Source organism: Phyllostomus discolor, chromosome 1, assembly GCF_004126475.2.
Source record: "Phyllostomus discolor isolate MPI-MPIP mPhyDis1 chromosome 1, mPhyDis1.pri.v3, whole genome shotgun sequence".
NCBI lineage: Eukaryota > Metazoa > Chordata > Mammalia > Chiroptera > Phyllostomidae > Phyllostomus > Phyllostomus discolor.
The window spans coordinates 41,221,422-41,228,433 of NC_040903.2; the positions used below are offsets into that span (position 1 = coordinate 41,221,422).

Genomic DNA, 7,012 nt, shown 5'->3' on the forward strand with positions numbered 1-7,012 from the left:
AAAGGCAACTCTTATACAAGATTAATTTAATTTTAAAACCAAATACAAGCTATCAGTTCACTCTTCTCAACTTGACAGTCTACTTGTGGTATAACTATCAGGCAAAAAGCATACATCTTTACAATTTGGTGGCTGCAAGTTTTTTAAAAAACTATTTCACAAAAAAGGAAAGAAATAATATGAAAACCACTCAAAAAATATATTAACAAGCAAAAATATATGAGGAAAGAGAAACATGTAGTTTTGACTTAACTCAAGAAACTGAGAGGAGAATGGCCTACAGAGGAAAATGTACATCCTGGAAAGTCAAGTGTGAAGATTTTAGAGTAGCAATTTGTATGACTTGAATCTCCCCTAATTCCTGAATGAAAATGACATCTTGCAGTACTTGTACTTCATGGCTCAGACACCTATCCCAGTTGGCTCTATTCCTTACTTACTTCTTGACTTTATTTAAATGAGTCTGAAAAACTTAGGGATATAGTATTAGAAAAAAATAATATAACCACACACAATAGTACCTTTTCAGTGTCTATGTTAGATCTTTGTTACTAGAAAATTCCTGAAGAAAATTTAAATATCAGTCTGTGGTTTTGCTGAATCAAATCCCCCAGTTTAGAAAACACCCTCAGTTTAGGCTAATGTTATTGTAGATGGTACCTATTACAAAGGGAAAGCTGAGCAAAGTCTGGGTCTCAAAACCAGTGTTAAATCAATATCAAGGTTGAAAGGAATAAAGGGGAGTCTAAAATCACAAGAAGTGCAGATGTATTTAAGATCCCTATCCTTCCAGATCCACACTTCCTTCAGGGTCTTCATTATTATAAAGGTTCTCTGACATTTGCCACACTTGCATGGTACTGTCTTCTGACACAGAACAGATCCCCCAAGGTTTATTAGGATTCCAGGAGAAATCAGATATCTTCACAGTGCGACCTCCATGAATAAACAATTCTAGTGGCCCATCTTCTGCATCTTCCAGGGATTGTTTCTCTCCAATTTTACTTAAATCCAAGACATTCAGTCTGCGATCAGTACCACTGGAAGCCAAAATAGATCATTGTGAGCTGACCATTAAACCTGGAATATTTCATCCTTATGTGGTTCAAAGGAATGCAATTTAAGTTTCAGATTTCTCAGATCCCACAAGACAACAGTCTTATCAGCTGATCGGGTGGCAAGAATAAACTCACTGTAAGTTTTGAAAGAAAGGCAGTTCACTGTAGCAGTATAAGCATCGACTGAGTGGCTTGGTTTGGAAATTGTTTGAACAAGTATCCTAGATCATAAATTTCTGATCATCAGCAGATGACCCAAACAGAGACTCATGAAGCAGAAGGCAGGAAACATCTTCTACTGCTGTATGTCCTATAAAGATGATCTTCACACCCACAATTTTCCCTTCCTTTGGAACAGCACTGATGTCCCGTAGGCAGATGGTATGATCCTCTGAAGCACTAAGAAAGTGCCCACTGAGATTTGGGTTTCAAGAAAGCCTATAGCTTTCCTTCTGATGCACATGGAGACATGAATCTGGGCTGCATTCCCCACAAGGATCTGGTTTAGAAGGCTGTTTTGTGTAGTCAAAAACAAGAACATCACTGGATGGAGTCTTTGTTGCAATGATGCAAGGGTTCTGAGGCATATAACCTGCCCTGCTTACTTCTCCTTCATGGTTGATCTTGATTTCTATTTCAATTTTTCCATTAGCAGAGGCAAAACCTCCAAATTCTTTCTCACTGTTGTAATGTGAAGCATCAAACTGAGCATCATCATCAGGGAGCTGCACACTGGCTCTTACAAGGTGGTTTTGTTCATCTGATGTATGTGTCCCCAGGACAAGTTGATGAATGCTAAAATCTTTCTCTTCTGGTCTGGTTACATCTGGAAGCCCTTGTGCAGTTAAGCTGGGCCATTCCAGAGTACAGGTGATCACCAAATCATAAAGAAAAGGGGTGTTCTTTTTCCATATTTTATACTCTTCATTAATCACACATTCTTCTACTGTATCATCAAAGGTTGCTTCCTTGTCAGCCATGGCAGGCAGGCAAGTCAGGGGTATCCCAAGGTCTACCATTGTGGAAGGGGCAGGGAGTCTTTAAGTGCTCATTCTCTGCATGTGGTCTGTATTCTGTAAATGCCTTTATTTAACTTAATTCTGAGACTCATCAGGATGCTATATGATATGTCATTTCAAGCTTCTAACAATTATAAATGGGAGATAATGATATGCAATTTCATATACTTTTAGACATAACAGTCGCCAAAAAGGGAATTCAATTAATCACTTAATTCCTGTCTCCTTTGTTCTTTTTAAAACAACTTTTTTCTTCAAATTTGTGTGATCAGGAGACAGAAGATGATAATATTTGTTCCCAGACTTTCCACGGCCATTACAATACCACTGAAGCTCCTCATGCCTCCTTCTGTCCGTCTAACTGTCCAGAAAATGTAACTGCTTCCTACAAAGTCACTACAATCAATGAATAGAAAAGAGCAATTGATGAAGGAAGGTAAAAGAAGACTTAAGAAAGTAGATGAACAATACTGGTGTTTTGTTTTAAACCATAATCATAAGATAACTCTTTCACAAATGGTTTTTGAAAAACCAAAGGAAAAATGTTTGAATGGTAGACTTTGAGAGTTCTCTATCTAAACTCAAGACAGTTCAAGATTTGGTGTGCATTCTTGTTTTATCATTACACCATATACAAACAATTTCAGGGGTAAACTTCAAAACATTTTTCATGTAATTAATGAAAGACTTGGAACATATATAAATTTCATAATTACAGTAAACTCAGAAAGATAGTTTAATATGGGTTTTAATTAGAAATATAAACTTCTGTGACATATAGAGCTACAATATAGAACCACCAAGCATTGTCATTATAATTCACACAGAAATATTTACAATTGAACAATTCTTGTGTTCAATTAGTTGTACACTGCACTGTCTTGGCATTTATAGCAAAATCCAGTGCTCACATGATGGAGTCTTATATGGTGCTAAAACTCTCTAGGAACTAAACGTGCAGCCATGGATCATAGTGAGTTCTCCAGCATGAGATCATGTACACAAGTGAATCCCCTAGGTATAAGAGACTCCTAGATTTTAATAAACTTCTGAATAATGAAAATGGACCCAACAGTAATATTAGAACTAAATTATATAAGCTTTTAAAATATCACATTAATGTAGATTATCATGTGAATTTTTAAAACATTATTTAAACAGAATCCTTATGAGATACCATAGACTAGGTGATTTAAACAACTGAAATTTATTTTTCTCATAGTTTGGAGGCCAGACATCCAATTAGAGTGGCAACATGGTCCGTTTCTGGTGACAGCTCTTTTCCTGGCTTGCAGATTGCCACCTGCTCACTGTATTTTAATATGGTGAGGAGAGAGCGAAAGAGAAAGCTTGCTGGTAACTCTTACAAGGGCACTAATCTCATCATAAGGACCCACCCTTGTGACCTCATCTAAATCTAATTGTCTTCCAAAGACCATACTCCAAATACAATCACATTTAATATTAGAATTTCAACATATAAATTTGGATGAGGACACATTACATAGCAGAGACCTGAATAATGCCAAAGAGTGAAGTGACAATCAGGTGGAAGAAATATTCCAGGTAGAGGGTATAGTAAATGCAAATGCTATGAAGCAAGAACCAGCTTGGAGTGTCTGAGGAAAAGGCCAGTAGAGGTTAGGCATAGTGAGGAAGTGAGAGAGTGGTGCAAATGAGTTTGGAAAGACAGACAGGAGCCAGGGCTTATAAGATATTACAAGAGCAATGAAAAATTTATAGATAAATCTGAATATAATATAAAGACATAGAAAGGTTTTAAGGGAGAGAGTTATTTGATCTAATTCATGTTTAAAAGAAAATCAGTCCATCTGCTATGGGGAGAATTGACTGAAGGGACAAAGGTGAAAACATCCTAGATTGGAGGCTCTTGGAAAAGATTAAATTAAAAAAAAGTCTTAGTTTAATAGTGGTGAAAATAGTAAGAGGTGGTGGGATTCAGTACATATTTGGAAGGCAGAACCAGCAGGACTTGCCAATAGATTAGATGTCTAAACTAAAGAGGAAAAATAAAGAGAAATGAAGACTTACTCCTAAGTTTTGGCCTTACCCCTAAGAAACTACATTAATGGGGATATTACTTACAGAGATGGATTAGACAGGGAGAGGAGAAGTGATGAGGAGGGAATTAAGGGTTCAACTTAGCCTTGGCTGGTGTAGCTCAGTGGATTGAGCGCGGGCTGGGAACCAAAGTGTCCCAGGTTCGATTTCCAGCCAGGGTACATTCCTGGGTTGCAGGCCAGAACCCCCAGCAACCGCACATTGATGTTTCTCTCTCTCTCTCTCTCTCTCTCTCTCTCTCTCCCTCCCTCCCCTCTCTAAAAATAAATAAAATCTTTAAAAAAAAAGAGTTCAATTTAACATATAAACTTTGAGACGCTAATTAGATATCCAAGGCTGGATGTTGGGAAGGCCAAAGGGGGAGTAGAGGATGAACATCTAATTTGGAAGTCATCAAAAGAAAGGTGGTATTTAAAGCTATAAAACTGAATGGGATCACCTGGGAGAGAGTCTACAAAAAGAAGAGACCAATACCTGAAGTCTGGCACTGCACATTTAGGGAGAAAAGTCAACAAAGAGTTTGAAGGAATGCTGGTAGAGCTATCAAAAGAAAACACAGAGAGTGTGGTTCCATAAGTGTGGTTCCATGTATTTAATAGAAGAAAGTATTGGGCTGTGTCATATTCTGCCGAGAGCTTAATAGGAAAAGAACAGAGAATGAATCATTGGCCTTGACAAGATGGAGGCCCATAACTGCATCCATTTTTACAGGAGTTTTAATGAAGACAAAAGGCTAATTTTAATGGTGTGAAAAGAGAATTGGAAATTAGGAAGTGAAGAAAGCAAGTAGAGACTATTCTTTCAAGGACTTCTGCTTTAAAGGAGATTAGAGAAGTATGGCAGCAGCTGAAGAAGGATAATGGGTCAGGGGAGAATGTCCTTAATGGGAGGTAATACCAAGTGTGCTTATAAGAAGTATTCCAGAGAGAAGAAATTCATTAAAGCAGGAGAAGCAGATAATAACTACCAGAGAAAAGAAGTTGAGTAAGCAACAGTGAGAAATCCTGTGCCTAAGGAGGGAGGTTGCCACATTCCATAACAGAGAGAATTCATTGAAGCCAATATGAGAAAAGTCAAGTAATGGGTTCATATTAGGTATGTTTTGGAAATTTGTTAGAGGAGATACAAGGTAGTTCTCTTCTGAGTAAAAGAAGAGGGGGTGAAATTAGAAGTTTGAAGAAAGAGTGAGTGTGAGGTAATTACCACAGTGAATAAAAAAGTTAATTTTATGATATAATAAAAGTGCATTTCCCTTAGAGCTTAATTCCCATTTGTAATATTGTTTGTATGGATAATTATTTCAAATAATGCCATTCATAATAAAGTCCACATTTTTAGGAGATGTAACCCTGGCATTATTTAAATAGGTGGAATATTCCCTTCTCACAAAACTAATAATACTACACTAATGAAATTTTGTTAACAAAGCCCACCAGGTTGCTCATTACCTCTTACTAAGAAAGATATAACTAATATGCTCTTTTTTATTAAGGAACTAAAACTAAAACCTATTAAACCATGTTTAGTTTCTATTTTGGATAAAGAAATTTTTGATTTTTCAAAAGAGGCAATTACTTCACAGAAAATAAGCTAGCAGTAAAAGATCTCAAAAAGGTAAAAAACAGCTTTTTACTATGTCCTCATATGGCAGAGAGAGAGAGAGAGAGCCATGTTATGTCCCTTGTCACTGTATTTTCTAGAAAACACATTTAACATGAATGTTAGGGAACAAATACCCTGGCAGGTTTCTCTAAAAAGTTTAATAAAAGATTCAGATATACATGTGAAGAGCTCAATTTATGTTTAGGAAGTTATTATTTTCACTATAATAATAATACTTTATTAATAAATACAAAACAAAATAAATTGAATATAGAATATTTCCTAAATAAATGTAAATGTTCTATGAAGAATATTATGTTATAATTTCATCTATTTAGAACCTTTTATCTATAGCTCTAGTTTATTTGAATCATTTTGTGTGTGTCATGTGTATATATTAGTCTTTTATCCTCTTTCTACAATCACCTTAGAATTATTTGAGCTGGAAAATGTCTAGTCAACTCTAGATTATATGCACACTCAGAATGTGCAAAATCTAAGATAATCCACACATTCAATTAGAACTCAAAATCAAAAGAATGTTACTGCACTCAGGTTTCCTGGGTAGTGAACTCTGAGATAAGGTTTAGCCTGAAGGAAACTTGCAAAGGAGTGCTCTAGTGCAGTAGATTCTCAAAAAAGAGAAGCTCTGAAGCTAGGTCAGTCATTAAGCATAAATTTCTCCCAGGAAAGGGATATAATTTGAGCAAGGCCGCAGCTGGGAGTGCTGCTGCGAGGGAATGGTACTCGGCCTTCATTGCCAGCACAGCAGCACTCCCAACAGCTGAAGGAAAAGTCCTCCAGTCCTGAAGGGGGTGCAGATGCAGCACATGGTCCATTATAAAACCAGAGATAATCCTAATCCCATTGTAAAACTGAGAATGTATAGTTATAAAGGACAGTTTCAAGGATTGCCTTTGAAAACCCACACATTAGTTTTCCCTACTGCTACAATATGTTCAGCGGTAATGGATGTGAGCAGAGGATTTCTTCAGCCTGAATATGTACTGACCTCAATGAGCCCAGAGAGGTTCTGAGAATTCTAAAGTGTACAATATTCCCTAAATTACATAAAAGAACTTGGGTGGACGTGAAAGGTGCCATCTTTATCTTTGAGGACAAGTATTTAAAGATCACTGCAGAAACGTGATGAATGGGGAGAGATATTTGCAAATGATACATCCAACAAAGTGTTAATATCCAAAATATGTAAAGAACTCATACATCTTAACTGCATGAAAATGTAATTTA

General features: G+C 36.5%; 1 pseudogene; it reads right to left on the bottom strand.

The window, feature by feature from the left end:
- Window positions 1-772: 772 nt before the first annotated feature.
- Window positions 773-2,073, bottom strand: LOC114492956 (annotated as a pseudogene).
- Between the last annotated feature and the right edge of the window lie 4,939 nt (window positions 2,074-7,012).